The sequence below is a fragment of the Rattus rattus genome, chromosome 10, assembly GCF_011064425.1.
Source record: "Rattus rattus isolate New Zealand chromosome 10, Rrattus_CSIRO_v1, whole genome shotgun sequence".
Classification (NCBI taxonomy): domain Eukaryota; kingdom Metazoa; phylum Chordata; class Mammalia; order Rodentia; family Muridae; genus Rattus; species Rattus rattus.
This window is the reverse complement of record NC_046163.1, coordinates 13,684,127-13,705,948: the sequence shown is the minus strand read 5'-3', so window position 1 is coordinate 13,705,948 and position 21,822 is coordinate 13,684,127. Positions and strand designations below refer to the sequence as shown.

Here is a 21,822-nt window from a genome sequence, read left to right as displayed (position 1 = left end):
AGGGACTACGTAAACAAAGTGTAGAGCAAGGGCAGATCTGCACTAACACTGCAGGTGAGACATCATCTTGTCCTGTTCTTGGATATTCTTGCTTCCTATTCTGTGCCCACATGACTTCCCACATTTCATGTGTGTGAACCAGATCCCATAGTGAATTCTCTCACCTAGATAGGTGTCTGTCCCCTCCTCCACCTATTACCTATTGTCTAGCCCCCTGTCTTCCTCTCCATTTCTCTCTCTCCCCTTCTCCACCTGTTATATATCATCTATTTATCTGCTATCATCTATCTATCTATCTATCTATCTATCTATCTATCTATCTATCTATCTATCTACCTATCATACCCACCTATTCATAACTATCTGCTCATGAGTTATCCTCATGGTTCTTTTTCTCCAGAGAGTCTTAGAACATATTTTATGTCTTTGTGAAATTTCATCCTCAAAGTCGCTGGGTTATCTCAAGAGTGTTTAGGAAAATTAAGGCTGCTATTAGCTCTTCCTCTGTAGGTCCTCTGCTAGGGCTGCTTCTACTCCACAAGCTTCCCTTCTTCTACCTGACTCCAAAAGTCCTTTACCATCTTTTGTTGACGCTTCTTCAGTTATTGTTGTCTTTGAGGCCTGTTAACTTTAATGTTTTAAATGTATTTGAGTGTTTTACCTATGCGATTGTCCAGGTACCACATGTGTGTGCTTGTGCCATCAGATCTTTTGGGATTGGAGTTACAGTTGGCTGTAAGACACTGCTTGTGTTCTGTAAAACAAATCTCACTCCTCTGGAAGAGCAGCAAATGCTCCTAACTTCTGAGCTGTCGCTCCAGCCCCTCCTTTAAAAATTTTAATTATTCAAAAAAGGACATTTGATATTTCATTTCATATTTTACTTAATTGTGAATGAATATTAGAGGGAGAGAGGGGGAAGAGATGGATAGATAGATAATAGATGATGGATTAATAGATAGATAATAGATAGATGATAGATAATAGATAGATGATAGATAATAGATAGATGATAGACAGACAGACAGACAGACAGACAAACTCTATGTGTATGTGTCCCCCAGCACTTAATTAGGGGTTTGAGAGAAAGCTTGCAGGCTTAGTCTCCCTTTCCACCATATGGGTTCTTGAGATCATACTCTAGTTGAGAGGCTCCATGACAAGCAGGTTTATGTGCTGAGCCATCTTTCCAGGTCCCTAGTACCTTTCCTTTTTTTGTTGTCTTTTATTTGATGGGAGAAAAATTAAATACATATTGCCAGTCATGCTAATTTCAAAGAACCCTTCCATGTGGGAGGAGAGTCTTGGAAGTGCTAAAAACGTTTACAGCATTAACAATGAAGGTGGTTTCATGGCTGTATGGGCATATGCTTATTTCCAAATACACCAATTTGTGTGTGTGTGTGTGTGTGTGTGTGTATTCGTTATCATATACGTTACTATATGTGACAAGTGTATGTATCTTAAATGTTACATTTATAATGTTATATGTCAATTTCCACTTCAATTAAACAGTTAAAATTCTATAACATCTATGAGGTAAACAAAAATAAAACTAAAGAGCAGAGGAGGAAAGCGAATCAATGGGCAGCTCAGCTAGCTTCCCAACCGTTCAGTCACAGCTTATGTCTTAAAACACAGTACCAATAACAAAGGGAAAGGCAAGGGTCCTGTTTGACCTGAGGGTGTTTAATCTCTTCAAGGACTTACCATGATGAAAACACGGAGGCAAGTGTTATGAAGCCACTGGAGCAAAGAAAGGTGGGGTTGCAAATAAAGCAGGGAAGAAGATGGAAGGAGGGAGACACAGCAGGGGGAGGGGTAGGCATGCTCTCCTGCATCAGACCAGACCTCAGCAGCCCAGGACTGAACCCTTCAGAGGAAGCAAAGGAGTTAGGAGCCCAGGAGTGCTGGACAGGCCTTCTGATTTCAGAGGGTTGAATTCATTGTGGAGTTGAAGGTTCTGCATCATCATAAAAACAAAACAAAACAAAACAAAAGTTCTGGCTTAAAACAGACCACAGGGTCTGTAGGTCAAGTTTGAAAGCAGGTTAACTGAATGACTTTGGCTGCAGGCCCTTTGTGAGGAGACAGACCAAATGTTGGCCAGGGATACCGGTATGAGAAGACCCTCTTGAGCTGGAGGGAATCACTTCTAAGTAAAATATTGCCTGGAAGTCCGTTTCTGACCAGGATATGTTTGTTTCTCTAGAACAGAGCTGTACCTGACTGAGAGTGAATGAGCAACTTGCTGCTAGAAGCTATTGAGCTCTGTATGACCTGACCTCCAGGACTGAAAATCACAACCTCCAATTCACTTATTACAACAAAGTTCAGAATGCCCAAGGGGAAGATGATTAGGCTATATACTCTTGAGGAAAGGGGCACAAAAGAATTTGTGGACATTTAAAACCACTGGATGGATCTTTTTAGTTACTCAATTGGACAATGTTTTCTTTTGTCTTTTTTTAAATCTAATGGAAGGAAAGATGAATGAATTTTATTGTTATGTTATGACTATCAAACACGTGTGACATAAAAAAAATACATCAGTTAAAATTTCATTCTCTTGCTGGGAAGACATAAGGGAGTTCAAAGTCTTCTCTCACTCTGTGCTATGGTTTGAATGCATCTCCTAATTCCATCTTTTGAGAACTTGGTTCTTGTCCTAGTTTGTTGAGAGCTTTTCGTGCCACTTCTAGGAATTTGGCATTTGTCACTGGGCTCGCACAAGGAAGTAGGCTCAGATAAGAATAACAATGACCATGGGGCTTTGTTTACTATTTTGCTTAGTTATTACCTTGTGTGATTCTTTTGCTTACTACTTTACTTAATTACTATCTTGTGTGACCTTCTTGTTTACTTCGCTTGATATGTTGTCTTTGATCTAAAAACCAACCATGTGTTTTGGATAGACCAGAATGATATAAAAGCAGGCTGGTAGACCAGAATGATATAAAAGCAGGCTGGAGAGAATGAAAGCTGCTTCAGCCGCAGCACTGGCTGGAGTCAGTTATAATCTTGTCTAATTGTTTTCTTCTTTTTCAATCCTCCCTCCCACCCTTGAGACCCTGTTGACTCACTGAGCTGGCTTGGTCACTAGTTAGGTTTAATTGTTGACTGGATACAGCCTAGAGTCATCTGAGGGGAAAGCCTTGATTGGCAGGTGGCCATGTCTGTGGGGGGTTGCCTTGATTGTTAACTGGTGCAGGAGGGAAGCAGCATCTCTAGGCAGGGGGTCTTTGGCTACTAAACTCGAGTCTGTGAGTGAACTAGAGCACAAGCCACAAGCAATATCCCTCCATGGTTCTTGTCTCTAGGTTCCTGCCTGGAGTCACTGCCCTAATTTTTTTCAGTGATAGATTGTGACCTAGAATTATAAGCCAAATAACCCCATTCCTCCTTCCCACTTTTGTTGTTGTGCTGTGTTTGTTTGTTTGTTTGTTTGTTAGGTCAGAGTGTTTGATAACAGAAAGAAACTAGAACCATCCTCAGCAGAGCAGAGGTGAGAGGCAGAAACTTTGCACAGTGGGAGACGAAGGCAAGGTGCCTGTACAGTCTCAGTCTGTGACCTTCCCTGCAGAGGTGTGAACAAGCACCGATTCACACCGGATAAGACACTGATGACAAACCAAAGGAATGAGTCTACACATCTAGCTCGATGAACCAGTGAGTGTGACTTAAAGCAGCATGGTGAAGCTACGTTAACATAGGTGACAGCTTTCATAAACTCCGTTCCTCAAGGGTCCTGTACATCTTTCAGGTAACACTCCATTGAAGAGTCCACTCTTCTCAGCAACCATTGCTATTTATCTATAACCTTTGGGAGGGGTCTTGTGAGTCTTGTGACTTCCTGAGTTTACGGAGTCTGGTGAACCTCCTCATCTTCCTTTATCCTATGAGTCTCTGTAGGTCCATGAGGCAAAGTTTCTGAGAGAAAACAACTAAACAGCAGTGATTATGTGTTGGGGAACAGGCGGCTGTGCTGTGAAAGCAGGTTTTCTAGGCTTCCCTCCATGGTGTGATAATGCAGGTTAAAGAGCCCCCTCAGATGTCAACCCTGTTATCTTGGACTTCCTAGTCTCCAGAACAATGAACCAATTAACTTCTCTCTATATTTAGCTAAGTCAATGGCATCCAGATACAGGAAGGAAGAATGGGCTAAGATATCCTACTTGTCGCTCTGTTACACATATTTAGAAAGGAGTCTTCGTTTTGGGGAGGTGTGAACAATCTTGTATTAAGCAGATAATTTCACTAATCCTTATAATCGTTCTTTCAATGCCCCTGCCCCGGATAGGTATTGTCCTTAGTTACATTTATGTATTTCATTCAATAAATATTTATTCACTACATATGATATTTCAGGTCATTAAAGAACTGTAGTTTAGTTTGTTTATTCATTCAGCAAATCTTATTGAGTTCCCATGATGTCCTAGGGTACATCGAGAGTCTGGCAACACTTTTGAGCAAGATGCAGCAAGTGGCTTCTGTTTAACTCTTGAGGGGGTGAACCCAACCATAATTCCAGATATGTGTGTGTATGCAACATTTGGGAGACTGAGGCATATTACATAGTGAGTTCTAGGCCAGCCAGGGCTAAAATGATAACTTTTCTCAAAAACAAACAAAAAACAAAACAAAAACAAAAAAATGCAAAGACAAGGGCCTGGAGAGGTGGCTCAGGAGAAAAGAATGCTTGTTGCTCTTGCTAAGAATCCACATTTGGTTTCCAGTACCTATGTCAGGTGGCTCACAACCACCTGTAACTCTATCTCCAGCAGATTTGAGTCCCTCTTCTGGCTTCTTAGGATATCACATTCATGTTCAAGCCCTCCCAACCCCACACATAGTTAAAACAAAAATTAAAATATTTTTTAAAACTCCTAAACCAAAACTAAGGTATGTGTCTAAGGCTGGACAGAACTAAGCTATCCTAGGCTATAACCATCATTGATAGATTGATTCACAGGGCCTGGGACTGAGGGAGGCAAAAGGGAGCTTTGACTGTACCAGGAAGTCTTGATCTCTACCAGGAAATGGTAAACACTAAAGAAGAATATTTGATGGGGAAAGAGTCTGTCCATTTGTTCAACCATTTGGCTTTAAACCCAAGGAGCTGATATTTGGGGCATTCTAAGCCAGAGAAACAGGGCATGTATCTAGGGGAAGGATACTCCTCAGCTTTGTCCACATCTCTACAGATGGCTGTTCTCTTTGCTTCCTGTAAGATTTCAGCGGATTTTCTTGAGTCCAGGGTATCTACTGACTCAATTTGTGACCTGGTACCTCAAAGAGAAGGTAGGAAGTCAATGTTGGTTCAGGCACTGACACATTCCGTCAGCCGATAGTGATGACGCATTAAGGAGGCCTAACTTGCCTTGTGTTGGGAGATTAAGAGGCTAGAACTCAAGCAGAGGGCAATTGTGAGAGGCAGAAGTGAAAGGGAGAGGTGGGGCTGGGGCAGTGGTTTGGTGGCTCTAGCTTCCAAGTGAGAGAACGTGTATAAGGCAGAGAGCGATCAAGGAAGGCACCTAAACTTAGTCTGCAGATGAGCAAACATGAGCGCCCATACACATGCAAACGTATGGATGCATACACTGCACATGCATACATGCGAGAAAAGAAAAGGAAAGGAAGATCTGAATTTGCAGATGGCTGGTCCCAAGACAGGGTGGGTGTTGGGAGCTTTTCTGGTCTGTTGCTGTTGTAATTACAGCATCGGAAAGCTTGCGTGACATTGCTAATTTTAGAGAAAATGGGACACTGATATCTGCAGGAACACGCAGGCTTGGGACGCGGATTAACACTCCCACCTCTCACAGAAGCAAACCTCAAAACGGTGTCGGCATTGGGAAATATTATTATTAGAAGAATGTTCCTGAGGATGAAATGAAAAACTGTAATGTCAGCTCTTTAGAAGGGTTTCGTGAGACTGAGTGGTAATAAAACAGCCGGGGGGCAAGCTATTCGTGGAACTGAGCTCTAAAACGATGGAGTCCATTTAATTCTGTTTTACTGTGGCACTGTGTGTGTGTGTGTGTGTGTGTGTGTGTACACAAAAATAAATTAGTAAAGTAATTTCCCTCCAATTCATGAGAAGACTCTACAATGGGATACATGTTGATGAGATTTTTCTCATTAGTTGTGGGGAAAACAAAATTTAAGTAGTAGTGATAATCATAAAAAGCTCTAGCCAGGCAGCTTAATGGGTAAAGGTTCTTGAGAAGTAAATTTGATGACCTGTGTTTAAGTCTCAGAACTCATGGTGGGAAGGAGAGATCAGACTCCCAGAAGGTGTCTTTAGACCTCTACACACACACCATATCATACTTGCGCCTGCATTCACACACACCTTGAGAACATACAGCGATAATTAATTAAAGAAAAATTGAAATAACTCTGACGGAATGGCTCAGCGGGTAAGGACATTTGCTGTCAAAGCTGATGATTTGAGTTTGATTTGGGGAACTCAAGTGGCATGCCCACACACTTCACCCTCGGCAAGTGAATAAAATATAATTGAAAAGCGATAGAAAGAGCGCACGTGCGTGTGTGCGTGTGCATGTGTGTGTGTGTGTGTGTGTGTGTGTGTGTGTGTGTGTGTGTGTACGCACAGGAGAGTATATGTGCAGCTAAGAACGTATAAGCACAACACTGAGATACAGGAACGGGCAATTTAAGGTCACTTAAAGAAACTTTTCTTCCATGGGATGGCTTTTAAACTACACCTAGGACAAGTATAGAGGTAGGAATAAGAGTGAGAAAATGTGAAATGGTAGCATTAGAGATAAAAAGTGAGGAATATTTAGGCCTCAAACAAGCAACACGAAAGCGTATTTGCTTGTTTTGACTCAGTCAGAGAATAATTCACAGAAGACCTGAATTCTCGAGATAATGGCCCAAAAACCCACTGCCCAGCTTCGTGACGTAACACAGACACAGGCTGACATCTTGTGAAGTTCACTGGCATTGTGTAAATACTACTGTGGATCTGTGCTGGGCTTCCACGGAGCTGGAGGAGTGTGAACTCTGAGGCCCACAGGGCACAGGTGACTTTGAGCCCTCTTTATTTCCTAGTCCCCAGGCTCCCCTCTGTGCCAAGAAATAAAAGTGCTAATCCCTTGGACTCGGGCAGGGTATGTTCAGGTATGGCTGGTGCCTTTTCTCCCCCTTGCTAAGGACAAGCACTCACTGGGGACAGGTGGGCTATGGAGATGGCTCAGCCAGTGAAGTGATTTCTTCACAAGCGTGAGGATCTGCACCACCCATGTGAACAGCCGAGCTTGGGAGAGCTAATCCCAGCACTGCACAGACATAGGAGGATCTCCGGTGCTTGCCGGAGCGGCCAGTCTTAACCAATCCAGCCTGTGGGTGAGCTCCTGGCTTAAAGACCCTGTCTCAAAATAAAATAAGGTAGAGAAATAAAAGAGAAGACACTGAAGTCCAACTTCTAGTTTCTATGTGAGCATGCAACACACACATACACACACACACACACACACACACACACACACACACACACACGCAAATAAGAGGGTTGAAAGGGAACATGTGGCCACTGCCACCTAAGCAACCAGCAACATCCTTAGCCGACAGCTGAGGCTTGTGCTTGAACATAATCTCGAAAGATCAAAGTTTGCTTTACTGGTCAGCCGTCAGACTTTGTGCTATCTACATGAAAAACCTATGAAACATGTGAGGTTCGGGGTTGAAGCCATGAAAGGGACACTACAGTAATGAAACGAAATACATTTAGTGTCTGTGGTTCTTGGACAATACACAGAAGTCCCAGATCAATTCACTGATGGTATCTTATTGGATGTTTGTGAGTCTCTCTAACTCGGGAACAGGAAGATCATTACCTCTCTGACCTCTGTTTGCTTCATTCTGAGATGGAGACAATATAAGCCCTCAGTGTCTAGGCATGCCATGCTCAGAGGGTTACACAGAAGGTTATAGGTAAAAGGTAGGAAGCCTGGCACAGAGTGGACACTTGGTCAAGGCCAGAACCAATGAAACAGTGGAAGGGGAACAGAATCCTTCCACCTTTGAAAAGCCCTGAAGTCCTGTGCTCTCGGTGACTCTTGGCTGTCAGCCCTGGCCATATAATTAATCACAGTACAGTGAGCTCTCGATTATCTGCACTAGTGAAGGGCAGAGGCGTGGATAATACAAAACAAGGGACAATCTAAAAGTCATTTATATCTTTGGCTTTGGAATGAAGTCAGAGAGACACACATGCACACACACAGACCCCTCTCATTATGATTTCTATTTACTGGCTCGGGATTCCCGACTGTGGCCTCTGTAGACGGCTCCTGGAGGACTCAGCATCGACAAAGACGATGCCTTAGATATCAAAACGCTATCAGATGCAATAGATATTTGATTGGTCAAATAGCACGTCAGGTGAGAGTTGGCTGTGAAAGTGAAAGGAACCGTGTTCAAAGCCCCAGCAGGCACAAGAAAGCCAAACGTGGGCACACCTGTCTGTGACTCCGGCATTCGGAGGAGGGTCACGAGGATTATGGGAGCTCCCTGGTCAGAACACGTGACTTAAAAATGGCGAGCTTCAGTCTGGGTGAGAAATCCTGTCTGACCACCTAAGGTGAAGGAGACAGAAGACATCTGACACCCACTCTGCCCTCCACATGCATGTGTGCACCAAAATGCATGTGCATGCACATATACACACAGTGCAATAGACAATGCTTTAAATACAGGCAATATTGTCGTCAGTGTTTTAGCAATACCTTGGGAGGTGGCGAGGAGGGGTGGTCAGAAGTCCAAGGTCAATCCTTGGCTACCTATCAAATTGGAGGCCACACAGATTCTGCCTTTTGCCTCTCTAGCTCTTCACCTACTTGCTTATTTATGTATTCATGCCATTGTCTTTGTTATTTTGTTGGGTTTTGTTTTGTCCTTAGTGAGCATGTCTCTTAGAGTACTAGGAGGCCAATAGATCTGCATCTCTTAAAGATGTCTCTTACTGATTGGCGCCTGCCAGCAGGCTTTGAATGCTTGATTCTTCTCTTTCTGTATCTTTCCTTCCTTTCTCTCTCCCTCTTTCTCCTTTCTTCCTGTGTCTGTCTCTATCTCCTCGTACTTCACCCTGCCTTCTTTCTGTTCCTTCCCTCCATTTCTTCTTCCTGTCTTTTACTATAGCCCTTCCTTCCTTTCTTCCTTCTTGACAGTTCTTTTTCTCTTTGTTGTCCCGTAGCCTCATGCCCCCTCCCAGCTTCCCTCTGTAAGAACCTATCATGATTTCCCTAGCTCAACTCTTTAGCAGAAAATCCATCTCCAGGGCCCTAGTCCATGGTCCGGAAGAGGAAGATGGGAAGGAAGTTGTTCCCGTTTATCTGAGGCGCCCTGGAAATTGGATGCGAGCCCCTGGGTCATGGGGCTTCCTTCCTATCCTCCAGATCGCTAAATACTTAGCATTGGGGCAAGAAAAGACAGGGGGGAAGGAGGGGTAGGTAGGAAGCCCATGGCTGTGTCTGCTTGTGTTTGCCTCCTACAATGGGAGGATAGGGATAGAAAAGACCCAGGCGCGACATAAATATTTCCTATTATGGAAAAACTGAAGCCACAATGGAATCCGTCATGCTTGTGATATGAGAGACGGACAATATTTCGGGGCTGCCGCCACATCGGTACCTGAATGGAGTTTATATTTTGTTTATGGAGCTCAATCCGAAGCCTTTTTATTTATTTATTTATTTGGCCCAGCCTGTGTAATTCTTCATGGGAGCTCGAAATGGCTGCGGGAGCAGCTCAATATTCCATTTATTTTATTTATAAAAGAAATTCAAAGGCTGAAAAGATGAAGTAATTGACTTACCGGGATGACAGTTAAACCCACTAAATTTAATCTTATCCTCTCAAGTACAACATATCGCGCTTACAAATTATCGCTAGGCACCAGGCAGCCCCGCGTTCCTCACCTAATGCAAATGGAATGGAGGCCGCTGTTATTGTATTATCTGACTTTACTATCGGCATTAATCCGGCTTAGCTCACTTAATGATGCCACTTGTGGCTCGGCAAAGGCTGCAGAGAAGTCTATAAACTACTTCCATTAAAATGCAAATCGGGCCCGCCGAGAAAATAAGTGACAGGGAAAAAAAAAAGTAGGAGACTTGGGCCCTGCGAGCTGGGCCCCCACAGCCCGCGTGATCCCAGGTGATAGCCTAGCCTCGATTATCTGCGCGGGGGCCCAGAAAGGGAGCCAGCCCCGCAAGCAGCAGCCCCACAAAAAAAAGTGCTCCAACAAGCCAGGCTATTTAATTTCTGGAGAGATTTATATTTCTTTTTGTTGTTAGGAAATGAACAAATACTTATCAATGTAAAAACTGCTATCTCCCATCTCCCTGCCAGGTTTTTCATACTGATATTATTTGCGCCGCATAACACAGGAAATGAAAATCTTCTCCATTCAGTCTCCGCTGTATCTCCAAATCCTCTGCGAACAGTCTGGCTGCCTCCTCCCCTCGGTCTCCCCACCACTCCCTGCACCCGCACCCCCAACCCCCAGTTCTCTTCCTGGTAAACAGAAAGGAACACTTCAGTGAGCTAAGGAAGGAGACGGGGCTCGAAATCTTGGGTTTCTGGGAGAGCTTTTTCTGTGCCTCTGACGATGAGCTGGGACTAGTGGGAGCCGGGAGGGGGCTGGGAGCTCAGCGCTAACATCTGTTTTACTTAAGGGGCCTGATTTCCTTTTAGGAGGGAAAGCATGTACTCCCTTTCAGTACGAAGCATCCTGGGCCCTGGGGCTTGTATTGATTCTGAACAAGGCCTAATAAAAGTAAGGGGGCGATCTCCCTTCATATTTCGATTCCTTAGTTCCAACAGTTTTTCTCCAGTTCTTCTGTGACACTGGGGAATTCTAGCATCTCTCTTTGACATTGGGTGGAACCTCGGGCCCTTCTCCTGTGGGTGGCCTAGGAAATAGAAGGATAGATAGCATCCTGCCCTGTCCTCTGTGGTCAGGGTTTCAAATCCCATGAGGATTTATGACACTCACTGAGGGATCGATCCTAGTTTTTAAATACTACAGTACCTTTTATGGAGACAATATTACAACACAAACATTTTATCCTGCCAGGAGTATCCAGTTAAAATTGATTTGGGGCCTGTCATTGGTGAACTCCTTGCTCCAACTTAAGCTTTTTCTACGAAGGAGGAGAAAGCTACGGGTTCCAAAAAGGCATGGTGCTGTCTTCCCTGGGCCCCAGATCATGAGAACTTTTGGAAATCAAATGAGAGCTTCCTTCTAAGTCTCAAGTACTCTTTTTGGGCCCAAGGCAAAGATGACTAAAGTTGGGGAGAAGAGAGAGACCCTGTGTTGAAGAAGTTGGGATGAAGGATGCCTTTAATGGTGGGCCCGCCCATGGGGTCTGTCCAGGCCTTTATGTGACCACAAATCCTTGGCCACATGGCTAGGTACTCAACCTCCCTGAGAGTTCTCAAGTCCTTTACCCTTCTCTTCAGAGAGAGCTGGGTCCTGCTTATTTTCCAATAGACTGTGCAGAGACTACCCTCGGCTGTGTAGTACCCATGTAGTGTTTCTGCAGCCTCATGCAGAGAGGGGCAGCTCCATAGTGGAGCCTTCAGCCAGGCAAGTGGACGTCCTTTAATCTTTCAGGGACAGTTCCTTAGGTAAAACTAGATCCTTGGCTTCCAGAAATAAAGGACTCCAGAACAAGCCATTATAAAGGTAGAATAGAGTTTATTAAAAATAGAAAGAAAGGTGATCAAAGAAAGACCAAAAATTCCACCTCGGAGCATGGGAGTGGTATTCTCAATGAGAGAGGCACAACTTATTTAAAAACAGGACAAAACAGAAACCTGTTTTAAGCACAGGGATCAAGGGGAAGAATAAGGCACATCCAAGTGTGGGTGCAGGGTCCCCAAAGGAGATTCACAATTAAGTGCCTTAGTGCTAGCCACATTTGGGTGACTTTCAGATGACACCTCAAAAGGGTTGCTAAAAACACCTGTTCTTTTTGCCATTTCTCTCTTCAAAAGTGAGAGTATAGGGTGGTACCTTGGGTGAGGTATCTATCAGTCTGATATGATAAAACCAGAAGCCACGAGGGTTGTGCGATTGGTTTCTAATGAGACTTCTAGAAAGTTATAGATCTGTAATTGGGAAAGGAGAAAGGCTTTAGGTATATATTGTTAATTGTCAGACCTGATGGTTCTATGCTGGTAGAGGCTTCAACCAGATTCTCAAGTAAATAACCCCTTTCTCTTCCCATGTGCTTATAGTTTTTATCTTGTCACGTACAGTATGTGTTCCATATGAGAGGGTAGATGGTAAGGTAAGATGATCCAGCAGGTAAAGATCCTTGCCACCAAGTCTGACAACTTGAGTTCAATCCTAGGGACACACAGGGTAGAAGGAGAGGATCAACACACAAAAGTCATCCTCTGGCTTCCACAAGGGTGTCACGGTACGTGCCTGTGCATGCACACACATTTAAATATCTCTGTGTAACATGATGCACATACATGTACAGATACCACTTATCTGTACATGTATATCTCTATGTAACATTATATACATATATACATAGGTACGCATCTACGTAGAGAGTGAGAGCAGGAAGAGTTTGTTAAACAACTACAGGAGTGGAAACTATAGTTTGAATCTCTGCTACTATACATTTATTGAAACTCAATCACAAATATGATTATATTAGAAGATGAAGTATTTAGGAATTATTTGGTTATGAGAATGGATTTTGCAGGTGGTACAAGCTTGCAGAGTTTGCTGAAGGAGGCAGAGGCAAGAGAATTACAAGGATAGGGCCCTTATGAGTGGGGTCCCAGCCCCTTGTAAGAGGTCCCAGAACTACGAGGTCTATTCTGAGACGTGATGATACACAGTGACTTATAGCTGATTCTCTCTGGGCTTTTGATCTCTAGTACCTTGATCTTGAACTTTCCAGACTTTGGAATGATAAGAAATATCTGTGCTTTTCGATGCTAGAGGACTGAGGATCATGCATGCACGTCTGCGTGTGCGTGTGCGTGTGCATGTGCGTGTGTGTGTGTGTGTGTGTGTGTGTGTGTGTGTGACCCAAAGTTATAGCTTGGTTGTTTCCCTTTAAAACAGTGACTAGAGAGATAAAGTCGTAAGCTTGTGTAAGCTTGTATAGTGCTCCCTTGATGGCGAGTGGGACTGTCTGTCTGTGGAGCTACTGTGCTCTAATGAGATTGAGGACATCCGTGCTTGTCAGAGTAGGGACCCAAAGATGATTCCTTTTCTGTGAATCCCGCTAAAGTGGGCATCTCAAAACCGGCATGGACTGCTTAGGTCCAGTTCATAACAGAAAAAAATGAACACAGGCTGAGGAGACGCTCAGCGTACATCCTACACAAAATAAGGATTGGAGTTAGTGTCTTTGAAACCCACATTAATGTTGGGTGGGTGTGATGGTCGGTCTACTTGCAATCCCAGCTTACAGGAGTCAGAGACAAGGGTCCCAGGAGTAAGTTGGCTAGCTAGCTAACTGAAAGGACACTCTGGGTCAGATGAGAGACTTTGCCTCATTAGATAAGGTGGAAAGTGATTGAGGAAGACACCAAACGTAAACCTTGGGGCTCCACACGCATGCTCGTATACACCTGTGCACACACATGTGCACTCACCCACATGTGCACGCATTCAAACACACGTCCATCCATGCGCACACACATTTACATACACAGGCAATGAATAAACAAAAAGGGGAAATCATCCCCTCCGTTTGCAGACCTAAATTGTATGGGTATTTTTTCTTTCTTTCTTTCTCTTTTTAAAAACTTGGGCACAGGCTTTCTGAACGTGGTTTCTGTGCAATGAAATTGGACACGTCCAAGTTCCGTGGTGTTTATCTGCTTGTTCATTATCCCACAAACGTTTACAACGTGATCATGATGTGCCAGGCCCTAGGATGGGTAAGCAGATATAGCAGTGAGGAGGATGAACAAGATCAGGGAGACTAAGGGGCTTCTATCCTAATGGGAGAGGAAGAAATAAAACAAACACACACCAAATAAATCAATACAGGAGCAAATGAAGACTACAATAGCCAATCGTGAAAAATGCAGGTAAGAAAACGGAGAGGGTGATGGGGTAGGGAACGTTCAGTCCAAATATTTTGATTTCCAGATCATGCCTTCTGAAAATGCATAAGCATAAACAGTTTGCGTGACGCCTCCCCGGCATCGACAACAGCTGCTTCAAGTTACCCTCCGCTGGGTAACAAAACACCCCCAAAGCCAGCGACTAAAAATATCAACAATATTTATTTTACTCGAAAACAGCAGATTAGGCAAAACTGACTGAGGAGCGTTGGTCTGGCTCTGAGTGCCCTCAGCGTGGGGGAGGCGAAGGCTGACTGCTGCTGATGGTGGGGTCCTCTAGGGACTGTTTGATTCACAGGTCTGAGGCTGATTCTGGTTATCACCTCGGACTGCTGCTGGGGCTGGAGTGAGCAAACCCTGTGGCCTATCTGTGGGGTAACTCGGCTTTCTCATGCCTTGCAGCTGAGTTCTAAATCGTAAGAAGCCTAAGAAAGAAAGGGCAGGCAAGGAAGAATACTGTTTATCCTGGCCTAGCCCCGAAAGTTCTGTCGTGACCTATCTGCTTACAGCCCAGCGTTAAAGGTTAGTCACTGAGATGGAACCGTTTTCAAGGGGAGGGGAAGTAGAGTTCATGTTCCCATAGCAGGAGGGTTAAAAATCTGTGGTCATCGGCACAACACTGGGCACAGGACTCTCCTGCTGGAGCTGGGGAGGGACTCACAATACCTAACCCCTCCCTTGGAATTCACAGGCAGTCAGTGGTGGCTAGAGGGTTAGGGGTGGGAGTGTGTGTGTGTGTGTGTGTGTGTGTGTGTGTGTGTGTAGGTTCTTTAGTGGAGTAGTGACTGGTATGTTGCCCACGGTCCTGTCAATAATGCCTTGCTGATACTCCTCCAAGTAACCCTAATTAAGCATGTAAGCTCTCATGCAGAAGTCTAGACTGTAAAGGGAGAAGACTAGCTGGAAATAGAAAGGGGATCCGGGAGAGGGGAAGGGAGAGAATAGGGGGTAACGAGGTGAATATGATCAAAATACATTTGTATGCATGCAAATGTTATAATGAAATCCATTGTGTGGAATTAACACATGTTAACTAAATACTTAAAAATAGAAGAACCACTGGTTGAAATTTCAAATCACTCCGAGTGTACAAGACAGGCCCAAGTTCTCAACTCCTATGACCCCCTCCTTCTGGCTACTCTCTCGTCCATTCACTGGGCTACACAACCAGGTTCCCTAATGTATTGTTTGGTTTTCATTTTGTCTGCCTCTCCTGTTGCCTTCAATTGTCTGCTCAAAAAACACCCGAGAACCCCTCGTACAGACATGCAAAGTGCTCGCACATCTGCCTAAGGATCTTTCCCTACTTTATTTCCCAAACCTTTGGAAAGAGATTGGATTTAAAGAGAAGAGAGCCCAGCCAAGTGTCTAGTTATTCTTCAACCAAATGATACACAGTATTGTATGTCTTTGTCTGTTATCCTATGAGAGTGTTCCCCAATTTCTACTTATCCCTCAATTCAAATTCAAGCCAGACTCCATTGTAAGTCTGGTCATAATCTACTACAATCAACAGTAGTAGCCATCAACATTTATTGAGTATTCAATGTACGTCAACAATGAAGAAGTTTTGTATTTATGTCTACTAATCCTTATTTCTTTTTCCATTTGTGTGTGACGCGTGATGAGCATATATGTGTATGATTGTTTACATGTGGGTACAAGTGTGTGTACATGCATGTCTGGAAGCCCAGGCTTTATGAATGGGGTCTTCTCCCATTAGTTTTTCCACTTTACTCATTGGTACAGCTACCCACCATTTACATGGGTTCTAGGGATCCGAACTCATGCCTTTACACTTGCACGAGAGGCACTTTAACAACGTTGCCTTCTCCTCAGCCCCATTTCTTACAGCACTATTTAGGTTTGTCGGTGGAACAGGTGGAGACACACACGGGCAAAGAGACTTTTTTCTCAAGATCGACATGATATATTTGAAAGTCAAATCTGCCTGTCTTGAGTCCCAGCCTTTCCAACAACAATTAGCACAAAGTCTGCGGGCCACAGACAGGTAGGTAGTGAATGAAGGAAAACTACTAGGTACTTCAGAGGCTGTACTCAGGAAGTAAGCCAGTCAGGAAATTGCCATTGGTCATTTGATGTTACCCGAGCAATCCATAAGTCCATTCTAACAGGCAGGATTTTTTTTTTGAAAGTTACTTTTATTTTTTACTTAGGCCTATGTCTGTGTGAAAGCTGGTGTTCACGGAGGACTGGACCTGTTCATGGAGCTTCCTTGGACCTGGAAGTACAAGCATTTGTGAACTTCTCAGCGAGGGCGATGAGAACAGAACTCCAATCCTCTGCAAAACGAGCAAGTGCTCTTAACAGCTGAGCCATCTCTTCAGCCCTTGAAATGGAAGGTTATTTGTCTGCTAGCCTCATCAGACAGCCACCCTCTAAGGCATAGTTACAGTTTCCTTAGCCTTTTCAACTGTCAGCTGACCAGTCAAGATTTAGGGCCTGGGTATGAGGAAGGGTGTCATCGGTGAGTTAGGAATCAAACAGCTACTCAGCTTTTCCCAGCAAATACTTATTTTGAAATAAGTACTTGTGGATCTTAAAAGGCTGTGGGTGTGGCTCTGTTGCTAGAAGGCCTGCCTAGCTTGTTGGGAGCCCTGGGTTTCAGCACAGCATTAAACTAAACCAGGCAGAGTGGTGCAGGGCTTGAGAGTCAGGCAGGAGGGTCTGAAGTCCAATGTCGTCAGCTACATAGTGAGTTTGAGACCAGCTTGGGCTACATGAGACTCTACTACAAACAAACAAAGGCACAAACTCTCCTTTCTTCCAGTGTCTGTGCTCCTGACGATGGATTTCTGCTTCTTCACTGCTAGAGTTTGGAATATTTCCCCCAAATACCAGAGGATTACTCCCTACAGTGGCATTTGGAAGTGGTGGAAACTCTGAGGTGAGATCTCGTGTATGAGCATCTGCTACTGAGGTGTTCCCTTTGCAGAGTATCTTGAAAGGGTGCCTCGGTCTCCTTCCCTCTTCTCGGCTCCCTGGCAACAAGGTGATCAGCTTTTCCCCATCGGTAGCTCCACAGTGGTGTGCACTGCCTTGTCCCAGGCCTGGAGCGACACAAAGCTTTGCTTTCTTAATAAAGTTTTTTGAGGGCACTGGATCATGGCTGAACTCTCCACACCAATGAGCTCAAAGCAACCTCTCTTCCTTAGAAGTTGCTTTATGTCAGGAACTTGTTTTAGTGCCTGAGAAAAGTGGGGAAAGCTGAGTCACTCCCCCCCACACATACTATCAAACTATCAAACTGACAAGCTATCTATCTATCTATCTATCTATCTATCTATCTATCTATCCATCCATCCATCCATCCATCCATCCATCCATCCATCCATCCATCCATCCATCCATCTATCTATCTAAATAACTGAGGTGCTCTACTATGGACTGCCTGTAACTTGTGTCAGCAAGGAAGTCTTGTAAGATGTGAAGGAGGCATTGCTGTGGGACACCTGAACTGAGGGCTTGGCAAATTTGCATCTCCTTTTTCTAATCTGCCACAGGGCTGCCATGGTAGAAAAAAAAAAATCTGGAATGGAAGTCCAAATAGATATTTTGTCTCACAAAGTTAGACATAGCACATAGTAAACATGGATTAACTGATGTACATCTAAACCAGTCTCATTTGACATGGGAAACCTATGCTTCCATAGATGACAAACATACTTCAATCCTGAAGTTTTTCCTGTATTAGGCTGGTCTGTGATTTCTTTTTCTTCCTTTGTTTTACTCTATTTTTTTGTCTGCTTGTTTTAGGGCCTATCACCTTACCAGTGGTGGACTTTTGACCAGGTTGAATTTACAATGCTAGATGTGAATTCCTGCTTGTGGAGCTACCTTCAAATCTAAGCACAATCTGATTGGTTACCCCCATAATAGCTTTGCCACTCATGAACAAGGGGGTACATCTTGCGGCTTGTGTTCTCCTCAGAGGAGCTGCCCATTGGCTGGGCTACAGAAAGGAAGAAGAGAGAAGAAAATCACCACACACACGTGTACACACACACACACACACACACACACACACACACACAGAGAGAGAGAGAGAGAGAGAGAGAGAGAGAGAGAGAGACAGACAGACAGACAGACAGACAGACACACACACAGAGAGACAGGGAGAGAGGAGAGAGAGAGAGACCTATGTGCATTAAGTAAAGAAGAATGTTTGGGAGATTTGTTGAAATAATAATAAGCATTTATGAACTTTTAAGGATAATAGTGCATCTTTTAATTTCTTGTTAAATTTCTTATTTTTTTATTAAAAGGTTTTCACTGAATCTCATAGAAGAGAAAGTGGGAAAGAGCCTCGAACTCATTGGCACAGAGGAAAACTTTCTAAACAGAACTCCAATGGTTCACACTCTAAGATCAAGAATTGATCAAAGGGACCTCATGAAACTGGAAAGCTCTGTAAGGCAAAAACATTGCCAATAAGACGAATCGGCATCCTACAGATAGGGGGAAAAAATCTCACTAACCCCACATCTGATAGAGGGTTAATATCCAAAATACATAAAGAACTCAAGAAGCTCACCACCAAGAAACCAAACAACCCAATCAAAAAATGGGGGATAGAATTAAACAGAGAATTCACAACAGAGAGATCTCAAATGGCTGAGAAGCACTTAAAGAAATGTTCAAAGTTCTTAGGGATCAGGGAAATGCAAATCAAAATGACCCTGAGATTTCACCCCACACCAATCAGAATGGTTAAGGTCAAAACCTCAGGTGACAGCACATGTTGACGAGGATGCCGTGAAAATGGAACACTCCTCCTTTGCTGGTGGGATTGCAAACTGGTCAAACCACTCTGGAAATCAGTCTGGAGGTTCCTCAGAAAGTTGGAAATAGATCTACCTGAAGACCCAGCTGTACCACTCTTGGGCACATACCCAAAAGATGCCCCACCATGCCACAGGGGCATGTGTTCCACTATGTTCATAGCAGCCTTATTTGTGATAGCCAGAAGCTGGAAACAACCCAGATGTCCCACAAGGAAAGAATGGACACAGAAAATGTGGTTCATTTACACAATGGAATACTACTCTGCTATTAAGAACGAGGACGTCATGAGTTTTTCAGGCAAATGGATGGAAGTAGAAGATATCATTCTGAGTGAGATAACTCAGACCCAAAAGGACATGAAAGATGTACTCACTAATAAGTGGCTATTAGCCAGAACAGTACAGAACACCCAGCATACAAGTCACAGAACTCAGGGAGGCTACCAAGCCAAAGGGCCCAAGTAAGGATGCCTCAATTCCACTTGGGAGGGGGAAGAAAGCAATCATGGCAATCCTCGGGTTGGGGAGGGAGGGACCTGAGTAGGAAAGGGCATAGGAAAGGGAGGAAGGGGAACATGAAAAAAATTTAAAAAGACTTTATTTGCTCTTCATTACAAATATTCTTTCGCTCCAGCTTTTCCTATGAAACAAGTAGTAAGTTTTCTCTACTAAAGGCCAGATTAGAGACGCTTTAGTTGTTATGTGCTTCAAATATCCCTGGGGCTGGAGAGATGGCTCAGCGGTTAAGAGCACTGACTGCTCTTCCAGAGGTCCTGAGTTCAAATCCCAGCAACCACATGGCGGCTCACAACCATCTGTAATGGAATCTGGTGCTCTCTTCTGGGGTGTCTGAAGACAGCTACAGTGTACTCATATACATAAAATAAATCTTTAAAAAATGTTATATATCCATGACAATTCGGCATTAGTAATTCAAAAGCAGCCCTACCTAAGCAATCTATAAGTAAATGCATGTAGCTGGATTCCAATAAAGCTTTATTTACAAAAGCAGAAAGCCTGTAGTTTTCTAGTACCTACAGGAGGAGATTGGAATGAGTGATTGCTCTGGTTTTATTATGTCCCTGTGATAAAACACTCTGACTGAAAGCAACTTAAGGGAAGAAAGGATATCTTTAGTTTATATTTCTAGCTCACAGCCCATCACTGAGGGAAGTCAGGACAAGAGCTCAAGCAGGAACTTGAAGTAGAGACCATAAGCACATGCTTAGCCAACTTCTTACCCTGCACAGGGCCACTACTCCAGGAAAAAGTGCTGCCCAGAGTGAGCTTACGCTTCCTAAATCAATCAACAATCATGACAACCCTCAGTAGACACCCCCATAAGCCGATCTTATCGGAGTGGATCACTTTCGAGGCTTCTCTCTCAGGTGAACCTCGGTTGTGCCAAGTTGACAGTCAAAGCTAACAAGAACGGTAGTAAAAACTTTCCCAAACATTACTTCCAGGCTCCTATATGCACTTAATATATGCAACAAAGTGTAGGTGAATTTCCATAACTCTAAACTATTAAAACAAGGAAGACCAAGTCCATTGTATTTGTAAAATGGAGGCACAATGTATAATCTAAGTTAAAAAAATTAGAATTATATGTAATTTGAAGTTGTGCCCCTGTGCTGCAGCCCTCCCGTCTGTGAGGGTTCTGAGTAGAGAGGTTATTATTTCCCACTGATGAACCACAAATGGGCCGCGGATATTTGCATGCCTTTTTTTTAATACATAATATATACCGGCACTCTAACCTCTGATTCTTCTTACCAAATTCCATTTAATTTGTCATTAATTAGTAAATTGTTATGTGAAATGCCTGCAAAGCATCTTGGGTGAACTGGCCCTGGCATGATTATTCTTTTGCAAGCTATCTGAAATTGTTATTGCCGAGCAATTTCCATGAAAATAGAAGGGCCCCGCGAGCTGTTCTTTTAAAATAAGAATAAAATGAACCAAATGGAGGGGAACAAATACAAGCAATAATAAATCAAGGACAAAAGACAGGAAACTAGTCTCCCCCAAAAAGTGTCTAAGAAAGCCTTAGCCTCTCGTGGATGCAGGTGCTTCCTCGACTTTCCGCGAGGACCGGAACAAACACACCGGACGGACGGACGGACGCAAAGACAAATCCAGAAGAAATCTTGAGAAATGCCGTCAACGTTTGCATTAAGAATGTTTGCATTAAGAATCTTCGGAAGAGTAGGGATGTGCCTCTGGGTGAGCTGGGTACCAGCAAGGCCTTTCCTTCTCCAGGACACACTGAGCACGTTTACCCTTTCGCGGTCAGTTGCAGATCATGGACGCCCCCTCCCCCTCCCAATTTACTTTCTTTTCTTCCCTTCTTTAACTTACAGCCAGTGCAAACTCACCTTCACTTTAGATGGGACTTTTGCCTTCAAATTGCTTCCTGGGTAAATTCCTCTTTTGGCCTTCTCCGGAACCAAGCCCAGATGAAAGGGGAGCCTCTGCCGCCCCCTCCCCGCCCCCATCCTCCCTTCCCTGCCTGCTCTTCTGCCGGGTTTCAATGGCTGATTGAACAGTGTGTTAGGTTCACTGAACTTGGTGTTGGCTTGGGTTCCTCGCAGAGACAAAGTCAGCTTCCAGGCCAATTTCCATATGAAAGAGCTGAGGTCTCTTTTCCCATTTTGGAATTCCAGGCAACACTCTGGGCCCAGACTACTCATTTCCCACCCCCAGATCCCAGCCCATCCCTAAGCTTCATTCACTTCAACTTCTCTGGTTAGGGATAGCTCTCTCCTGGAGAGAGCAACCTTGAACGCAAAACAAAACAAAACAAAACAAAACAAAACAAAATAACTAACTACAACTAACTACACTTGCTTCCTGTTTCCTGGGGTCAGAGGTAGAAGAG

General features: G+C 43.9%; 1 long non-coding RNA gene across 1 annotated transcript in view; it reads right to left on the bottom strand.

Annotated features, from left to right (window-relative positions):
- Positions 1-21,400, bottom strand: part of LOC116911248 — a 32,641-nt gene extending 11,241 nt beyond the window's left edge. The window contains exon 1 of the long non-coding RNA XR_004389319.1: positions 21,320-21,400. This is a non-coding gene — a long non-coding RNA (uncharacterized LOC116911248). The remainder of the gene's footprint in view (positions 1-21,319) is intronic.
- Positions 21,401-21,822: the final 422 nt, after the last annotated feature.